Raw genomic sequence first — 20,670 nt, 5'->3', positions numbered from 1 at the left:
CTGGAATATCTGATATTCTCAGGGATTTTTATTTTACCTTGAAAAATCAGTTCTCATGGAATTTTAATTTTGTTTAATATTTAATTTAATTTAAATATTTAATTTAATTGTGTTTTTATATAAACATTTATGTTAATCTTAATAGCTTTAATTTTGAAATTCTGAAGACTATATTTTTAATAGCTTATTCAAAATTGAAGAAATCTATTCTTTTCCAACATTTAAATTTTAAAATCTTACCTATATAATTTTATTAATTTTATTCTTTTTATTAATATCTCAAATATGAGTTTTATCTTTTTTATTATTTTATATTAGAAATATTTTTCTTATATTTAAATAACAATGTTATACACATTCTTTTATATTGAACACTTTTATACTAACACAACTTGTTATATACACAATTTCTTGATTCAGTTTATAATATTACTACTTTAGAAATTATATTTTATTCAATACAAAAGTAGTTATTTTAAAATATATTTATAAGAAATATAAAATGTTTTAGAATATTAAAATTTAAAATATACATTAAAATATATTTGTTAAAAATCATGCACAATAAACTTATTTTAAAATTGATTCTATATAAAAATATTTTAATTCTACTTGGAACTTCAAAAATACTTGGAAAATCATAGAATTTTCACGGAATTTATTTCTCTCTCCAAGATTTGAGTATACATCCTGGAAAAATATATCGATGAAAAAAGAACCAACTTTCAATTTCCTATCATTAGATATATTCGGAAAATTAAATTTCGATAAAATTTCAAAAAAATTATATAATGCTTTAAATAATTAAAGACATATGATTAAATTTTTGTAAATATATTAATGAAAAAAAGATTGTCTTCTTTCTTTCCATATGACAGAAATATTTATTGTTAGTAGATTTGGAAAATTAAATTTCAACGAAAAAGTTGCTCGATTTTTCTGCGTAATTTTCACGTAAAGATGTCGCGCGAATCTATCAGATTGTTCTTTATGTTCCTCGCTACATCAAAGACGTGAGTATGTGCTCGCACAAAAAATACCTCTACGCAAAATACGCTAGAAACGCGACTTATACGGCTCGCCTGCATCTGCATCTCAAAGGATCCGTGAAGGGAAGTCGTTTCGGACGAGCGATGACTACATATGCGATGTACGCGCGTTACTTGAGACGCGATTGATGTTTTGCATACTTAGTCTCGGAATAGTAAAGTTAATATCCGTTAAAAACACGCCTTTCTTTCCCCTCCACAACGCGTTGATGGATTATTTAACTCGTTTTTGTTCGAAAAAAATTCGTTATAGTCATGATCAACCGAGATCATTTCTATTCGGTGAAAATTTCTATTCAATAATTTACCTTCAAAAAAAACAAGGAAAAAAATTTGATAAATTAAAAAAATATTTTATCCAATACAAAAGTAGTTATTTTAAAATATATTTATTAATATTTAAGAAATATAATTTTTTTAGATTTAAAGTATACATTAAAATATATTTGTTAAAAATCATGCACAATAAACTTATTTTAAAATTGAATCTTTATAAAAATATTTTAATTCTACCTGGAGCTTCAAAAATACTTGGAAAGCCCTGCTCTTCGTCGCCAATAAACTTCTACGTTTCAATTTTCCGTCATCGGATCGTAAATTCAATTTGGCGAAATTCAAAAAAATTAAGATGGCTCCTGCGGATTAATATTCAATATCGCTCCTTTCTCCTGGAAAAATTGAAAATTTTTTCTTTCATCGGAGATAATGTAGGTAAATGGGCTCGATCGACGCGGGAGCGTGGAATGAGAAAATTCCGGCGGTATCGTGTGTCATCTCCGTTTTCGTTAAATTGGAAGGTTTCTACGATGATGTATAGGGATATTTCCCTCGCGATGACATCCCGGGGTCTCTCGCGCGTAAACGATCGAGGGAACAAATGGGACGTAGGGAAAATACGCCCGTATCTCTCCTCGTCTCATCTATCAACCGCGCTAATTAATAAAGTTACCCTTAACGCGATATATGACTTTACGTATCGTATCGCGTTCGCTTACGAGGGCCTCGAGTGTATCAAAGGATCGACCCTCCTCTCCCCTGCATTAAGCTCTCCCCGTACATAATTTCATTAATGTCCCCGATGAGGTCACGATTATGTGTCCGAATTTTGAAAAATGGAAATGGAAGTGCGTTGCCCGCGGCAAAGAATTCGAATCGCGATTGTCCTCTTTGAGTCGTCGGTGCTTCTCTCGACACCGCATTTGCATTTATAGACTCGGGATGAATCGCGTCTGCGCGATGCCCGGTGAAACAAAACGCGAAATGCGAAACGTCAGGAACGCGGGAACGATGCCACCTTCAATTAATGTAATTAGCGAGACGCTTCGTTATAAACGTCTATTTCGGTTGGGCGTGTCGCGCGATAAATTCGCATTTTATGGCTCCCGTTTCTAGATTAAAGACCTCGCGAATTTAAATTGCCGAAAAATCAGTTGTCTTTTACGCGATGAAAAAATTCTCCTCAATTTCATTCGAGATTTCAAACCTAAATCTCCAAAAAAAATGTCAAACTTAAATTTTTTGAAATTTCTTGGCATCGTATCCACTTTTAACAAACATCCCTCTGATGATATCGATATTAAGATTTTAAAATTTAAAGGATAGATAAAAGAGATTTTTTTTTTATTTAAATATTTTGCGAGAGAATAGATTTCTTAAATTCTTGAGCTGTTAAAAATATAAAAAATAAAAATAAAAGGCTCTCGAAAGTAACAAATTAAACTGAATAATCTGGTAAAAATATAATCTTTAGAATTTTAAAATTAAAACTGTCGAGATTAAATTAATAATAAATTAATAATTTATATAAAAACAAAATTAAAATTCCATGAGAATTGACTTTTCAAGGTAATATTTCTAGGAAATATTATTAAAGTAAAATATACAATCATAATTAATTCATTTCGAGATTTCGCGAGTGACGACGGGGCGAAGGGGGAGGAATTAATTAAGCGATATTTTTTTACCTTTCGGGCGGAAACGAACGAACATAAAACATGCTCGTGCTTTTCACGCACGTCGCTCGGGAATAATGAAGCACGTTGAAATTGAGAAGCGGTGATTAAATATTGCTCGGCGACAAATGCGCGTGTTTCACGCATCGACGATTCGTCGGACGACCGGCCATTTAACCGCGGGATGAATATTTGCTACGCCGATGTGCTACGTCAATCGGCATTATCGGGACATCCGACGATGGGTGATTTGTTTGTCGTATCGATACTAAACCGTTTATGGCGGCCAGTTTTCTCTATCGATCGGATTGTCAAACGCGCCGCTTTCGCGTGCAAATAATCCGTCAAATATAGCGAGCAAATATGTGCGCAATGAGATGCCGGATTCACAGATATGTACAGTGTGCTCCGAGCTCCTTATCTCGTCTTCCCTCCACTTGTGTGACTCGATAAAATTATTACAATTACACAGGCCTGCGAAATTTGAGCTTTTGTAAGTTACAAGAAGCAGAGTAGGTGAATTTAATAGATTTTGTGACGCTGAAAATAAATCTGGCCGCAGAATTTCCCCAGCTCGTCAAGTTTTTGAGTAATTTGTAGTTGAATGGCCTAAAAATCGCTATTTTGGCCAATTTCATGAATTTATTGTGAGGAAACCAAATTTTTTGAAATATTTCTGTCAATGGCATCGTATAATACTCACTTTCATCTTTCAAATCCACTTTCGATTACCGCCGCACGACTTTTTTTCGCTCAGATATACAAATTATAAGACCGGTCATGCACAGGGATCCAATAAGCTATTCTAAATCAACCGTGCCACCTCTCTATCTCACTACGAATCAAAATTAGAGTAAAATCATAGATTTTTAAATACCTTCTGTCACCTTTTGAAATTAAAAATGGCGCATCTAATATGGCGGATAAAATCACAATAAAAAGGCATAAAATTTAAAAAAATTTATCAAAATGTACAACAACTGTATTAGATATTTCTTTACAATACTTTTTTGGGCAACCGAACCTGACATATGTCAGTCTTTTCAAATTTCAAGATGATGGATCTACCATATTGATGTCTATGTAAATTTTCTTTAACGTAAATTTTCTTATAACTTCATACTTATATATCTCAGCGAAAAAAAATCGTGCGGCGGTAATCGAAAGTGGGCTTGAAAGGTGAAAGTAAGTACTATACGATGGCATTGGCAGAAATATTTCAAAAAATTTAGTTTCCTCACAATAAATTCATGAAATTGGCCAAAATAGCGATTTTTGGGTCATTCAACTACAAATTACTCAAAAACCTGACATGCTGGGGAAATTCTGCGGTCAGATTCGTTTTCAGTGTCACAAAATCTATCAAATTCACCTACTCTGCTTTTTGTAACTGAACCTCGCAGGCCTGTATTATTTTTCCTATCGAAGGAAAATTAATCGAAATTCACGAGGACGATCAAAATTGAATTTAGTGCGAATTTGTAGAATTATTCAAATAGCATGTGATTTTTAATGACGATTACTATTTATTTCGATTAATTATCCCCTTCTTAAGAGACCGAGATATTAATATACATACATCGAGATTTCACTTTAAGCAGCAAAATCCGCTAATCCTCCTGATATCTCTCGAGCGAAAATTCGCGACGGTTGAGCCGGATTACAAATATTCCGAGGTAAGTACGAGGATGCAACTTGAGATCGTAATGCAAACACACTCGTAGAAACCATAGACAGATCACAGCAGCCGACAATGCACACAAGCAACGATTGCCTTACGGCTTTCGCGTTTATTTGCTTTCTTTACGCATACAGCACTAACCGAGCCGACCGTAGTTAATAATCCAGTTCTACTGATTGTGTTGCCTACCGGCAAACAGATGTCCCTTATCTTAATAAGTATTAAGAAATTAAGCTTCGTCTAAGAGCGTCGAGTTATGATGGCGGTACCTGGAATTGTTCCTCAAATAATAATGCAAAGCGTTTTGCATAATTATGTTTAGTAACGGAATTAGTGGTAAATTTAGTAGTTAGATTTAATACAGTAGAATTAAATAGATAATAAAGCAATATAAAGAAAATGATTAAAAAATGAAATTTATGTGGTTACTCATTTAATTAATGTTAATTAAATCAAGACGGAGGAAAATAAAGAAGATTAAAAGAAAAAGAAAATTAGATAACAAGAAGTTACAAATTAATCATGAAATTATGCTAAGAAGTAATAACAAGAATTACAAAATTAAAAATACGAAATAAAGGAAATAAACGAAATGAGATATTTAGTTTCTTTTTTTTTTGCTTTTTGCTTTGTTAATCTATTATTTTTTCTTGTTTGAATTCAAATCACGCTTTAATCAAACTTGAAAGATATTGATCCGAAAAATGAAATATTAAAGTGTAATTCAATTCCTAATTCTGCACTTTTTTTTTATTAAAGTTGCTGAACATCGATCATCATTCGTCATCATTTTGATGAAGTAAATTTAGATGAACATAATATTTATGCTTCATGATTATATACGATGAGCAATTGATCATTTTTTGTATATTATGATATCGCGGAATTTCGTTTAAACCGTTTTTGACGAAAATATAAAATTCGCTGATATTAAACAGACATGGCAATAAATGGCAATAAAAATAGGGACATATAATATAATTTAATATTCTGTGATATATGTGATACGCATTGGCAAAATTGTAATATCTACGGAGCATTCTGTAAAATATATACAAACTGTTTAATTTATATAAAACCAAATTATTCGAAATAAAAAATATTTTAAAAATAATTATTGCGTGCAATAAAATATCTCATTTTGTTCATTTTCTAAACAATACTTGATAAAAAAATTAAAATTTCCAGAACAAATATATCAGTACGAAATTTTAACAAATATGACAAGTGAAAAAATCTAATTCTCTTAAATAATTTAAATAATTATAAGTTGTAAACAATATTGAAATAATATATATAATATATTAATCATTATAAATATTCTGTTGTGAATATTCTAAAAAATTTAGAATAAAATCTAGCACATTTTATACGCGATAAGAAAAAATTAATGCTTATGAAAATAAACGAACAATTAATGCATCGAAAATAAATAATAAATTTTGTTCACTTTATGGTTATTCGCCTTCTCGGACTTCTTTTTCTTCTCTTTAATTCGTTTTAGCTGTCATTCATGCTACTCACAAGACTTGCGACAACACGATTAATTACGATTGCGCACTAATTATTAGAATATCGCGTGGTACTTTATATAGCAATCTCGATGTTAATCGCACGCGAGGCATATTTTATTGTGACAGGAGAATAACGCGAAAATTACGATTCCCTGGGCATTCCAAAAATCGTACGGCCAAACTTCCAAGCTACTCATAATAATACTTTGTTAATAATAATAATAATACATTCGCATTTGAAAGCAATTCTACTATTACACGTTATGTCAAATGAATAAATATTGTGTTAATCGAGTTAAAATTAAAGATAAATATTCATAAAAAGTAATACCTGAAAATATATCATTGCTTTGTTAACTATTTGGATTTCGATTATCGAATAAGTTATATAAAACACATAACTGATATTAATGTAAACGTCTTATTTTATTATTATCGTTTTTACTTTATTGTTTATTAGTTTATTATTATTATTATTTTATTCTATTTTATTCTTTTTAAGATACAGTTGACAAGAATATTAAAATACGTAATTAAATACAATTTTACTTAATTAATTAACGTGAACCTTATGTTTGCAAAATTTAAAAATAAAACCTAATTTTATTCCAGTTAAATTGCTGATAATCACTAATTATTAAAAAGTAATTGCGTTTTAGTATCTTCTAGTCGACATACTTGTCTTGATCATATTTCGAAAGATATACAATATACACAGTGTTTTGCTGCCGCTTACTCGAGTTTCGTCGCTCGAGTGACAACAAGGTGACCGCGCGTCAATAAAGGTACACACGATCGTCTTGTTGTCATTCACGCAGTGAGACTCGAGAAGGGAACGACGCGAGCCGTCAGGTATGTTATCGTATTATTCTTTGGATAATGATCACGACAAGTACTAAAAACCGCGCATCGCGTGATTAATTAATTTCCGCATCTTTATAGTATCTTAATTAACGATTAGTTCAACGGATATTGGGGTAAAGGTGTTTCTCGATTCCACGTTTTTAACTTTTCAAAGATTTTTCAAGACAAAGATCGTTCAAAATGAATCAATTCTGAATCGTGGACTGGATTTTAATGCATTTAATTAAATAAAATCGCACTTGATCACGTACATACTTTAATTATTATAATTATTATAATTGTCAACTGCTAGAAATTCAGCAAATTTATACATCGATAATTTGTTAAATGCGATTTGATTTACTTAACAAAGCGATATATTTTCGAATATTGTATTTTGTAGATATTTATCTCTAGTTTAAATTCTTATTAAAGTTTTTATTCACTTATGATACAACGAGATAGATAATCTGAAAGTATACTATTTGTTGGCAACAAAGCAAGTTGATGAGTGATCATTTTGAATCATCGTGATCCTTGAATGTCGTGGATAATTTTTGCATTTTTCCATCTCAATAAAGTGATAATATTGTGACTGGCATCTAAAGTGTCGCGCGATCGTCATGTTTTAATAATTAGTGCGCGCATAATTGTAATTAACCGTGTTTTTGCAAGTGAATGTCTTGTGAATATCAAGAGGCCGGAGGACGAATTAAAGAGAAAGGCTCGAGTAAACTTCAGATGATGGCGGAATAACTGTGAGGTAAGCAAAATATTAATAATTTGTAGAATTAATTGTTCGTTCATCTCTCCGTACTAGGTATTTTATGTTATTGAAATATATATGATGTAAAATATTCTAAATATTATTTCTAAATTTCTAAAAATATTCTAAATGTTATTTATAAATGAAATTTTTAAGATACTTATAGTAAAACATAATTAATTTTTCTGTACATTGAAAATATTTTAACATCGTTTAAGAAATTATTTAGATCACTTATCTAAAAATTATATAAAGGAGTTTTTATTTATTATTTTTCCAATTTTTTCAAAATTTATATTTAAACAAAAATTCTTATATTTGAAAACATTATATTCAGTTTCTTGATATTAAATATTTTTTTAAAGAACTAAACGATGAAATTTGCGTTCAATAATAATTTATATAATAAAATTTAAATATATTTTTATTTTATAAATATGTACTGTGTTACAAACTCTTACAGGTAAATGTTAAATTGTGTACGTACCCATATAAATTACTATTCAGAGCCGTTTTTGCAGGCTTACTTACAGTGTACTAGCGAACTTAAAATTTTCTCTCTAAGCACACTTTAAATTTCAATAAGCTATCATGAAGAAGAGATTTGTACAATTGACGATGCGCATACTGTCCCACGATAATCAGCGCTTCGTTATCGGCTGAATTGGAGTCGTGACGGCGATTCGCTTCATCGTTACTTCACTCCCGTCGATGTTTCGTTCCGATGTGTCAAAGGTCAATGGTACGCACGGCATTACATTGGTACGCATGGTATTACAGCCGACGAGTCTATTGATTTTCAAATTCCAGATTGATCAAGAGCGAAGAAACGTTTCTTGCGAAAACATTTCTTCATCTCTTTCTAAAACTAAAATTAAAAAAGAGGGATACACGGAAGTGATATTATTTTAGAATTTATTTTTAGATGTCATAGAAATATCGAGATAAATTTCGTACAAGTACCGGATTAGTATTATTATTACAGATAAATCTAAAGATTTTTTTATATGTTTACAAAATATGAAAATACTTTTAGACCTTTTTTATTTCGAAATTGCGATTGAAATTGATAAATTAAAATAACAAAAATTTTTTTTATCAAATTTAATGTGCTATTCTTATTAAATTTTAAATTTTGCAAAATTGATAGAATACAAGAAAAATGAAATTAATACAGAATACAATATGATTGTAGTTGGTATATATTTATTATCGCGAAGATCAATTTTTCGAATGCGTATTTATTTTTTTATTGTTTATGAAATATTGGTTTTCGTTTCATTTTACGAAGTGATCCACTTTACTAAACTACTTTACAAAGAGTACCTTTGTAAGACGAAATTTAAACGGTAAAGGAAAAGAAATTTAAAATGTTAAGCAAATTTTATACAATAAGATAAATAATGTCAAAAGTAAAAAAAATTGTTTAAATAAAAAGTCGGAAAAAATTTAATAAACAATTTAATTGGTAAATAGGCAACATTTTGACGCAGTTGAAAAAACATTCTATTCAAGAAATATAAGATCACTAGGCAAGTTTAAATTTTTATTATTAATATTTCAGCAAGAAAAATAGAAAAGCGCCAGCTGTGTCAAAGAAATCTATGGATTTTTAAATTTCTTGAACCGAGACATTATTAAAGTCTTCTCTAAAAATAGTTATTCTTCGCGCGATCTGAATAAATCAATTTCTTTAAAGTATGTGTTATATACACTATTTTTATTATTAATATAACAAATTTGTATTATTAATATTTCAGCAAGAAATATAGAAAAGTGCCAGCTGTGTCAAAGAAATCTATGGATTTTTAAATTTCTTGAACCGAGACATTATTAAAGTCTTCTCTAAAAATAGTTATTCTTCGCACGATCTGAATAAATCAATTTCTTTAAAGTATGTGTTATACATACTATATAAAAAAGCAATATATTATATTTTAAATAAATAGAATATTATTTATAAACATGTAACATTGAAAATTGAGGAAAAGTTCATTGAAAATAGTGAATCGTGTTACTATAAATTTACTGATGATCTTCATAAAAATACGTCGCATTAATACACATTATAACGTCATTATTAATTCTCAGAAAGCACTGGAATCGTATTCTCCGCGTTTTCAAAATTAGAAATCTGGCTCCTCGCCAATTTTGACGCGCGCGTCGCTCGCTCGCTCCAGTCTTATTTTTGACAGGATGCGGAAAACGTGGTCGAACCTTCAATGACCGATGTTATTCGCGACGCCCACGTGGATCGGGAGCGAGCACTCGCATGAGCAATCGAATGAATGAACGGATCGTTCGCGTTGCCGGCAGGATAGCTTAGAACGAATTCTGTCGCGTCAGTTATTTACATCTTCTTGTGGAACATATATATATATCGTAATAAGCTGTGACGCGAACATTGACGTAATCTTATTATCGACTTTCACTTGCGACTCACGGATATTTGGAATTTCATCTCGCATACATCGTATTTTTTTATGTATGCATATTTAAAAATTGTTCAAATACGTAGCTGCAATTTGTTTTTTTTTTTTCAATCGAATTATATTGCAATATGTATATTTTGAATTTTATTTTTTTTTTATTTATTTTTTTTTTGTTAATGAAAACTAAATGCCATTTTTTAACTTTTAACATCAAGTGCATTTATAATTAAATTTGAATTATACATAATTTCGGCAATTATTATAGACCCATTTAAAATTAAATAAAGAAAATGTAGTATTATCGATTTTTGCACATGTATAAAATCACCAAATTTGAAATGTCAAAATTGTTTGACAGATCCGTGAATGAGAAATTTCTAACATATTTGATCGAAAGCGCAGATAAACTATTAGAAATCCTCGGTGTATCGATTCAGTTTCTCGCTGCTCGTTCGCACATTGAATGATCGCGATTGAAGTCATTCGACAATAATACATTTTCTACAACCGCGCCGTTTATTTCGCACTTGCAACTGCAGTTGCATCGGGCGTTTCGCCAGAGGTTAACGAGCGTTCTCTAGTTTCTCTCCATCTTACGCTGACATCATCGACTAGACGGTCGATACGATAATTTTGATATCGCTCTCGATGCCACATTTGACTCATTCGAAGAATAAATATGCGCGATATTTAGCGAGCGTTAAGAGGGGCGATATTTATGAGACGCCTGCAAATTTTACGCGCGAAATTGAGGCTAGTTGAGTAACAATCGCGAGAGAAATCTTTTATTTTTATCAATTTGCGATATTTTTTATTTTATTTGGAAAAAATTTCATTACATATATATTTAGAATTTTATTTATTTTTTTTCTGTAAATTTATATGTACATGATTAAAGAGCTTCTCGGTAGTCGAGACACACATGTGAGTGAACGATTTGACGATTTACAACATTTACACAAATGAATAATACATGGGATGCATTAATTATACCGTTTGCGCAGCGAGATTAATTAAGCGAATTAAGCAGAAAATCCGCGCTACGGACACGAGAGAAATTAATGAACTCGTAACGCGACGCACGGTCGGAATTTGCAAGTCCTTGGTAGAGCTTTCGCAATTCGACGTCAACTTTTCGCGGAATAAAAAATCATCATTTTTATCCCAAGATAAATTTACCTCACAAGTCCCTTTTTCGCATATAATGTATGCAAAGCATAACTTCAGTGTTATTCAGTACTATCATCAGCTTATGAATATATTATGCGTTATGATATGCGTTATAAAATGAGTTAATTTTTTATTTGTTTTTTTATATTTATTTTATTTATATTTATTTATTTTTTATTTTCAATATTTACGATTTATTTTTTATTTTCAATGCTTACGATTTATTTTTTATTTTCAATATTTACGATTAGTTTATAAAGAATTTTTGAAGTTAGTTCATAAAGAATTTTCGATTAATATAAAAAGATATATAAAAATAATGTTATCGTGTGAAATTTATATAGGGTGTCCTAGACTTAATGAATCAGCTGTTAATAGCAGATTCCTGAGATCATTCGGAGACGAAAATTCTAATATCAAAATGTCGAGGAAGACTTCATAAAAATGTCCAAACTACTGACTACTGTCGCATCGAAGACATAATCGCGCTCACTGCAGAATCCTATTTTTTATTTTATATCAATCCCTCTATCGATATCGATATTATTGCCTTGTACGTGAGCTTCTTGATGCGCTCAGCACAGGAGAACGTAACGCGCCGATTGGTAAGCTTTAATCTTTTGTAGCGACGAAACTACATCTTTCTCAACATTTTGGTATTAAGATTTTCGTTTCCAAATGATCTCAAGAATCTATCATTAACGGCTGACTCGTTAAGTCTGGGACACCTTGTATAAAATATGTATGATATACACATAAGCGCTAAAATTGTTGTTAATCGCAAAATAGGTGGAGAGAGATCATCGCGATTGCTTTCTAATATTGCTAATCTCATGCCTATTCTGATGCCTAGTCTGATGCGAAGATATTTACGTGGGAATCCGATTACGGCGATCGATGCAGATGAGTACAGTAACGGTCCTTTTCTGTCTCTCTCTCTCTCTCTCTCTCTTTCTCTCTCTCTCTCTTTCCCTTTGCATGTATAATACGCGTATGCCTATTCATCCTTTCTTTCGCGCCGTGTCTCTCGGCCTCTTCCTCTTGTCTTTCAGCTCCGATCGCCGCAGGTTGCCCGAGAGTGTTCTGCGCTATTACGGACTCGTCCGTGCGTAAACGCTCAAGCAAAGATCGACGATCCTTTACTCTCGACCGTGACTCCCCGTTGACCGTATGCGCGTTTTCTTCATCGGCTTACAACAATGACCCACTTCGCGGTCGCTTGACTCACGTGTCGCGTCTCTGCGGAGAGGATCTTTACTGTTGTCTCTACGTGAAGGATTAGTACAATCCGCGTGTACAGTTTACGGGATACTTATTGAAAATCTTAACTTATTATTTATTATTTATCTCACTTATTTTATTTATGATTCGCATCTTCTTAAAGTTCTTCTTTAAGTTTGATCTCGATTTTTTTTAGCAGAAAAAAAATTCGAAATCGATAGATTTCTCAAGATCTCCGTAAAATTGATTTTTATTGCAATTTTTGTTTTCTTCTGTGATTCATTGATCCATACTTTGTTTCTTCTTATGTGAATAAAGGAATGTGTAATATTTATCTCTTTGCGAGAAAAGCTTTCTGTAATCACACGAAATTTGTAGGAGGACACGTTCGTGTTACTTGTACTATAGGACCCTTCGGAGAGGCTCAATGATGGCCAAATAAGGCCAGGAATGTGTCCGAACATTGATTGGAACTGAAAGAACGGCCTCTATGCGATTGCGGGATTCTTGTACGAGTTTTCGAGCCAAACTGCTTTGCAAATGAATTTAATTTTATCGAATTATTATAAATAACTTTCATTATTAATATTCTAAAAATAAATACAATATCGATGCAAAAATACAAAAAAGATTAGCCGTGAAAAATTCGAGATTTCCAAGTTATAGAGCTTATAGACCCGATTTTTTAATGTAGCATGATTTTTATGGTATTTTATCTTCATTTTTATAGTATTATATATTTTTTTTATTATAAATCGATTTTCCTCATCATTCTACATAAAAGTAGAATTATTAAAAGATCAATAGTTTACGAGATATCTCATATAATTTAATTTAATATATTATAAAATATATATAATATTTTATATTTATTTATCAATAATTTTAAGATTTTTGCACAAAAAATAACGAATGAGCCGAATTAATTGATAAAAAATATATAATTTTATTTAAAAAAAGATATATGCGTTACATTATGCAAGTGCAATAGTGTATTTGTATAAAAATATAATCATTTCTACTCATTATTTTGGAGAATTTAACAAATATTTTAATAAACTGCAAAATTTTACACATTTTTTTGTCATCACATATTCAAATAAAGTACAAAATATCTCAAACTATTAATTTATTTATATTTTTATTTTATAGCTTTTATGTACAAAAAATGAGGAGGATTGATTGATATAAGAAAAAATATAATTCCATTTTAAAATGCATATTAAAATAAAAACGCATGCCATTAAAAAATTTATTACTCATATATAATAAATAATTTTGTATTTAAAAGTAATTACATACTATAAAAAAAATTACACAGATTCCAATATTGAGTATATGGGAGGAGTTTTGAACCTCGGCACTTTCGAATCGGATCCCTCGCCTCGTTTGAATCGCATGCAGATGAGATAACGATATCTACGCAGATACGGGAAGCGTGCGTTTCTCTCGAGTACGGATTTCCAGTGTCGATTTCATTATCTGTAGTACCGGTGCAGCTTTCGCTGGGCGCGAAGCGGAATTGATACGCTTCGATAATTGTACAGTACGAGTGCAACATACATTGAGAGCGGCGTCCTGATGGTACGTCATGCATCCCGATGATACGAGCGTATGAAAACACGGCCCTTGGGCCGTCGTAATCCTCGACTACCGCAGAAGCGTTATTTCCGCGATGCATATAAACCGACGCAGAGCCGGGATTTCGCCCGTGTACAACGCGTATGCACATCAGTGCGTAACCCGCGGTACGCACGTTACGCGTGTATCGTTAATCAACCGCTTCATTTCGAGACTCAGAAAGGAGGTAGAAAATATAAAACAAGCGCGAAGAAGCGCAGGAAGATACAACAGAAACTCAATTAGCATTAAATTATGCTATCTAGATTAAATTAATAATTATATTGACATTAAATTATACTACCTTTGCTAGATAATAAAAGATTCTAAAATATTTCAGTGATAAAAGAACAAGCTTCAACAAGATTCTTTCTGAGAATTTAACTGATTTTTATAAAATTTTTTAATTAATAAAAAAAATGGTGGATGAATAAATTGAATGGGTCAAAATCACAATAAATGGGAGGAGATATTTTCCCTCTATTTTTGAAAATAAAAATATTCAGGAAAATATCTTGATTTTTAGTCCGACATTGATGATTTTTTCATCAAGTAAAAAGCAAGAAGAGTAGGTTTTAATTGATTTTTATAAAATTTTTTAATTAATAAAAGAAATGGAGAATGGATCAAAATCACAATAAATGAAAGGAGATATTTTCCCTCTATTTTTGAAAATAAAAATATTATTCAAGAAAATATCTTGTTTTTTTAGTCCGACGTTGATGATTTTCTCATCAAGTAAGAAGCAAGAAGAGTAGTTTTGCGTTGATATCGATCGAGAGGATCTACCTAGGATTGGAAAACCGCGGGCGATATATCCTCGGATTAGAAAGTCGTACCGATCGCGAGGAACGTTTTCATATCCTGAATCGGATTAGAGGAGAGGAAAGAAAGGTCAGTGGTCTTGGCCGAGGAGTTTTCTATCGCGGTTATGACTTTGCGGCTGCGTTTCAAAGCCGCTTCTCGTCTCGTCGTCACGCAAGACGGACAAACAACACTCGTGCAAAACGCACCGCATGCGACAAGAGCGAAAGACAGAGAGGTGATGAGAGTAGTTCGGTCGGAAGAGGGAACGGGAGAGAGGAAGAGAGGAGCAAAATTACCTTTATGAACGGACGCTGATACGGGGCCTAATAGAAATATCGATTTGAGGGTCAACGCACCTCGCAGCGATACACACTGTACTTCGCGCATAACTCTTCTCGAAGAACATTAACAAAGCGCGCGATAAGCATTTTTTTTTAGAGATATTCCTCGTTTTTTTCGGCAAATTTGACCGCGGGAAGTATAAAGACCTCGTTCTCGACTTTAATCTTTAGATCCCTTTTGCCCCTATACTTCTGTTTTAACCTCCGAGGTTATCTATAAGATAAAAGAGAGAGGGAGGAGATATTCTAAGAGGTGCTGATATAATTAAATAAATATAAGAGTTCATTATGAATAAAAATTAAAAATAATGAAGCTACTTTTTGAGATACTCTTTGTTCAAAAATATCAATTAAGAAAAGAATTGCTAATCCTATTAAGGATGAATGAATAAAGAATTTAATCAATTTTTGTTTTGAAAAGAAATTTGATAATTTTTTGATAATAAAAACTAATTAAAAAGCATGTATATGACTTCTCGTTCAAAAATAAATTGAAAATGTGGAATACAATTTTTTTGTCAGATTTATCGAGAAAATTGGCTTTAAAAATTGGGGAGAAAACCGAAACCTTCTAACTCAAAAAGGGTTAAATATATTGAATGGTTCAAAAAATATTTATATATTTTCTATTTTTTTTTAATATATATACGTTTCATCTAGAAACAGAATTAAGAAAATTCTTTAACAATTCAAAATACATACTTATTTCTTCAAATTATTTTTTCGAAAACAGTCTCGCGTAAAAAAAAATATTGTTCAATATTTTCTATTTATTTTCATAAGAAAAATCTTTTCTTATCGATTTTGGACACATCTTGTATAAATCAACTGAAAAGTGAATCGAAAAGAATTTTTAATCTCATTAAAGATGACTGAATAAAAAACATCAATATTAAATAATTTATTATAGGAAAAAGACTCACATTTAAAAGCAACCAATTAAAAAAGCTAAAAATCCTATGCTAGAATACCATTTTTATCGATTTAATAAAACATCTCCAATATCCTTACATAAGTATCCATGACGAAATATTCGAATATCGATGAAAAACAAATGTTTTTTTTTAATCATATCAACAGTTGTTTCTAAAAAAAAATCTTATAAGAACCACATGTCAAAGATACGCCCAACGTCAGGGTCTCCTGCCATTCTGATAAGAACCTAGCTCCCGTTTGCGTCAGAGACGCCGCTCGAGAGTCGACGCTCTCGTGAAGAGTCGCACCCAGGACTCGGTGCCGGATGTGCGACTCTCGTCGAGAGAACCGCGGGTGATCGAAATTCTATATTTAGTAGGAACGGCAACACCCGGCACCGGTTAAGGCAGCGAGGGGGAAGTGCAGACGGTAGTCCGCGTATGGCGCAGCTATTCCTGTATTCCACGATCCTCTCCTTCGCCCGCGCACTCTTTTCACTCGTTTTTTTGTCTCCTCCCGGAACCAGAGAATTCTTGAAGAGCGATGGATGCCGAGTCGAAGGCGGAATTGGCGTCCCCCGCGATATTTCCTTCATCCCTCGCGCGAACTCGCAATTAAATTGCACTCCATTTTATCGCGACATTTTTATCCCTCGAGGGATCAAAAGCTCGGTCGCTGCTCGCTACAAAGCTGGTTTACATCTAAAAATTTCTTTAAAATTGTATGTATAATTCTCGACGACAACAGTAGGACAAGATACGGATAATAATTTAATTCAATTAATTAATTAATTAAATTCAATTTGTGCCGCATTTCAGAAAAATGTGCTACATAATTCGTATATTTTAACTTTTTAAACTTTAAACTCTATTTAAAAGGGGAAAAATTGTAATTAAAAAATAATAAATAATAAAAATATAAAATAATAATATTAAATTTAGAAAATAATAATATAATAATAATATTTAGAAAATAATAATATAATAATAATATAATTAAATTTAGGAAATAATAAAATAATAAAAATATAAAATATGCGTTTGGCTACTAGAATATCGATTTAGTCGCTCTCTGATATCATTATATAAGCATCTAATCTGATATCATAAGTATCTGACGAAATATTAGATATCGACGGAAAATAAATAGCTCTTGAGAACACAGCTGTTTCTAAAAAAAAATCTAATAAAAATCATATATAATCGATTTTAGGAGAAAGATTTCTTTAAAAATGCTTGCTCGATTTAATTAGAGGAAGAAAAATTGTCCCGAGATGAGAAAATATATACGTCAAAGCGTCGATTGTTCGACGAAAATAGATATTGATTTGGTCGCGTCTCGCGATTAATGGAAAAATAAGAGAAGACGTTTTTATTTTACGAAGATACTTTGTTGTCTCGAGGAAATTAATCGCTGACCAGAACGATCCTCTGCCCCGAACAAAGAGTCATTCACGATTGGCGGCGCGTTTTAGCCTGTTGTATCACGATTGTCCATATATACAAAGTTACTTGCTCGCGCGTGTAATATATCTTGACAATCGTTCATTCACGACCTACTATTCGCGTTTATTTTGCCCATCGCGCGAGTTCCTTCAACCTCCACGTGTTCGGTTTTGTGAAAGATTCGCCGTCTTCCGACTCGAGCACAGATGAACCGTTGAAAACTAAAGCGATGCGAGACTAAATGATTTGATCTCTCAGCCATTTATAGAATAAATGATGATAACATCTTGTGGAAATTAAATTATGATGTGTATGGCATAGAAATGACGTAATTATTTTATTCTTTACACACTTTATCTTGCCAAGTTCTAGTGACGTAGAAAAACTTTATTAAATTTGACTAATTGTTCTAATAAATTTTAATGACTTTAGATTGGTATTGAAATTTATGCAATTATAATGTTTATAACAATATTTATTATCACTTAATTTATGTTTTATTATTATTTTATCTATTTATTTTATTTATTTATTTTATTCATTTATTTATTTATTTTAGTATTATTTTATGTATTTAGTTTATTTATTATTTCAATTCTTTTAAGAACTTAAATATAAAGACTGTTTGTCAATTGTACGATAATAACAATTATAAAATCATATAAATTTATTTAACAGACTAAAATGTGTTATAACGGAAATGTCATAAAAAAATATGTAATACATATTTTCTAATTATAATTATATGATTTATATAATTATATTACAATTAATTAATTAATTAATTAATATAATTATGTTATATATAACATATTTATAAATATAATCTATAATTTATCACATTAAAATAATTTATGTGTGAATAATGACTTTGTGATATCGATAATACATTTGTTCGCTGATTACGAAATATAATACGTGTTAATTAATTTTGAGAAGTAGCATTATAGTTGATATAAAATCATAATCCCTGTCAATAATGATGGAGCGAAAAGCGATAACAGTTCACGTGATTATTTCGTCGCTATTTCGTAACGCCCGACGTTGCTCCAGTTATAGAATCTCGCATATTTTTCTTGGTATAGACTGGATTGGATCCATGATTCGCTCTTCGTAGAAATATCGCGTGTGCCTTACTCCAGATCGATGCTTAAGCATAGTTGAAAAGACGCTGCCAATGTTGTGATTTTTCCGGGAAACGCCCAGCGGGCGCCTGACTGGATTATTTTTCGAATGAATCACGAAGAGCGAGATCTATTTATTAATCCGATGATTCCGAGATGCCAGTATTGAGGTCCAGATTATTTTTATTGTGCGATTACAGGACGTATGCAAAATGTAAAGTGTTCATCTTATTTAAAAATGTTACGTGCATCATATATAATTTTGATTAATTTCCTAATTAATTTTTGGAATTAATTTTCTATTTAATGTCGTGTAATAGATGCAATCCCGATGGTTGACTTTTAACTATGCATTCTAATCCGCTATAAATTTATCCAAATAATTATAAAAAATATTTTTGTTATACATAATTTATATTAATTTATATTAATAAATTATATTAATAAATTAAATAAAAGATTTAAATTAAATTAATAAATTAAATTAAATTTTTATTAATTTATATTTTTGTTATACATAATTTATATTATTAATGAAATAGTTTAGTAGAATCTAATTTTAGTAGAATAAATATTAAAAATATATCACACACACACACACACACACACACACACACACACACACAATATTTATAATTTCAACAGAATTATAATAATGATTCAATAAAACCGTGATAAATAACCGTGATAAACATCAAAAAAGTCAAAAGAGATGAGTGTACGCAGTCGATATTCAAAACCGGATACGTATCGCATCTTGCGAGAATGCACTTGCAACGCAGCACGAGAGCAAATATGACGCCGCTATTCGACGACGTCACTTGACGAACCGGAACGCGCGATGTAAAACAGTCCTGGCATTCATGATTCTCCGATGAGCTACAGATACCCGCTGACTTATTAACATGGAGAAATATGAATGAGTCGTGCCTTGCGCGTTTGCCAAAGTGTACCTTGCGAAAGCCAACCCTACGTCGGTCGGTCGAGGGAGAAACACGATGAGAATTTTGATCGCCACCGTCAGGAAAAAGCTGAGAATTTCACATCGAAGAAACTTGCCGTCGCGAATTCCTTCCAATATTAAAATTAGCAATCTCTGTAAAATCGTCAAAAAGAAATTTAAAAATTTATTTAATATTCTTGGATCAAGAAGTAGGAAAAATGTATGACATTTATTATATTATACTTATATTATATATTTATTTAATTATTTTATATAATTTTATATATTTATTTAATTATTTTATTTAATTATTAAATATTTTACTATTATATTATTTATTATATTATATAAAATATGAATTTTATTTGGCAAAAGAAAAATTCCTCTTGATCACAGTAGTAAACATTTTTAAAAAATTACATAGAAAATAAACATAAAAAAATAAACATAAAAGAAATAAACAAAAAAAAACATTAAAAAAAGAAGAAAATATAAAAGCGAAGGATGATAAACGATACAAAAATATATATATATTTAATATAAAAAAAAATATATAAAGAATGACTTGAAATTTACATATCGTAAGAGATCGTGGCGAATTGATTGCCATTAATTTTTCATTATTGCGATTATAAAGAGGTGGCCCAAATCACTGGATGAAATCGATTATTTTTTCTTGTTTCATGCAAATGTTTATTTCGTCATACTTCCGTGAGTCCGTTGTCTGTTGTTCCGTCTCTTTGTTTCCACGGATCCTCCTTTCACCTCGTCTCGCTGTCCCATTCTCATCGCCGAGTTGGGGCGAAGCTCTTTCTCTTTCGGGATCGTCCTCCTCTCCCGAGAAGGA

At 31.1% G+C, this 20,670-nt stretch overlaps 1 protein-coding gene across 4 annotated transcripts in view; it reads left to right on the top strand.

Moving 5' to 3' along the window:
* Positions 1 to 20,670, top strand: part of LOC145974711 (uncharacterized) — a 145,586-nt gene that overhangs the window by 22,693 nt on the left and 102,223 nt on the right. The window contains exon 1 of one of the 4 annotated variants that reach the window (XM_083104725.1): positions 7,715 to 7,802. The exons of the other annotated variants lie outside the window; for them this stretch is intronic. The gene's annotated coding sequence lies outside the window, so the exon portion shown is untranslated. Of the gene's footprint in view, positions 1 to 7,714; positions 7,803 to 20,670 lie in introns of those variants that run through there. 4 annotated transcript variants of the gene reach the window in all.

Source organism: Camponotus vicinus, unplaced genomic scaffold, assembly GCF_025532165.1.
Source record: "Camponotus vicinus isolate PSW18456_S1 unplaced genomic scaffold, iyCamVici1.0 SCAF_7, whole genome shotgun sequence".
NCBI classification, from domain to species: Eukaryota; Metazoa; Arthropoda; class Insecta; order Hymenoptera; family Formicidae; genus Camponotus; species Camponotus vicinus.
Note: the sequence above shows the minus strand (reverse complement) of the source record. Positions and strands in the feature narration are given on the sequence as shown.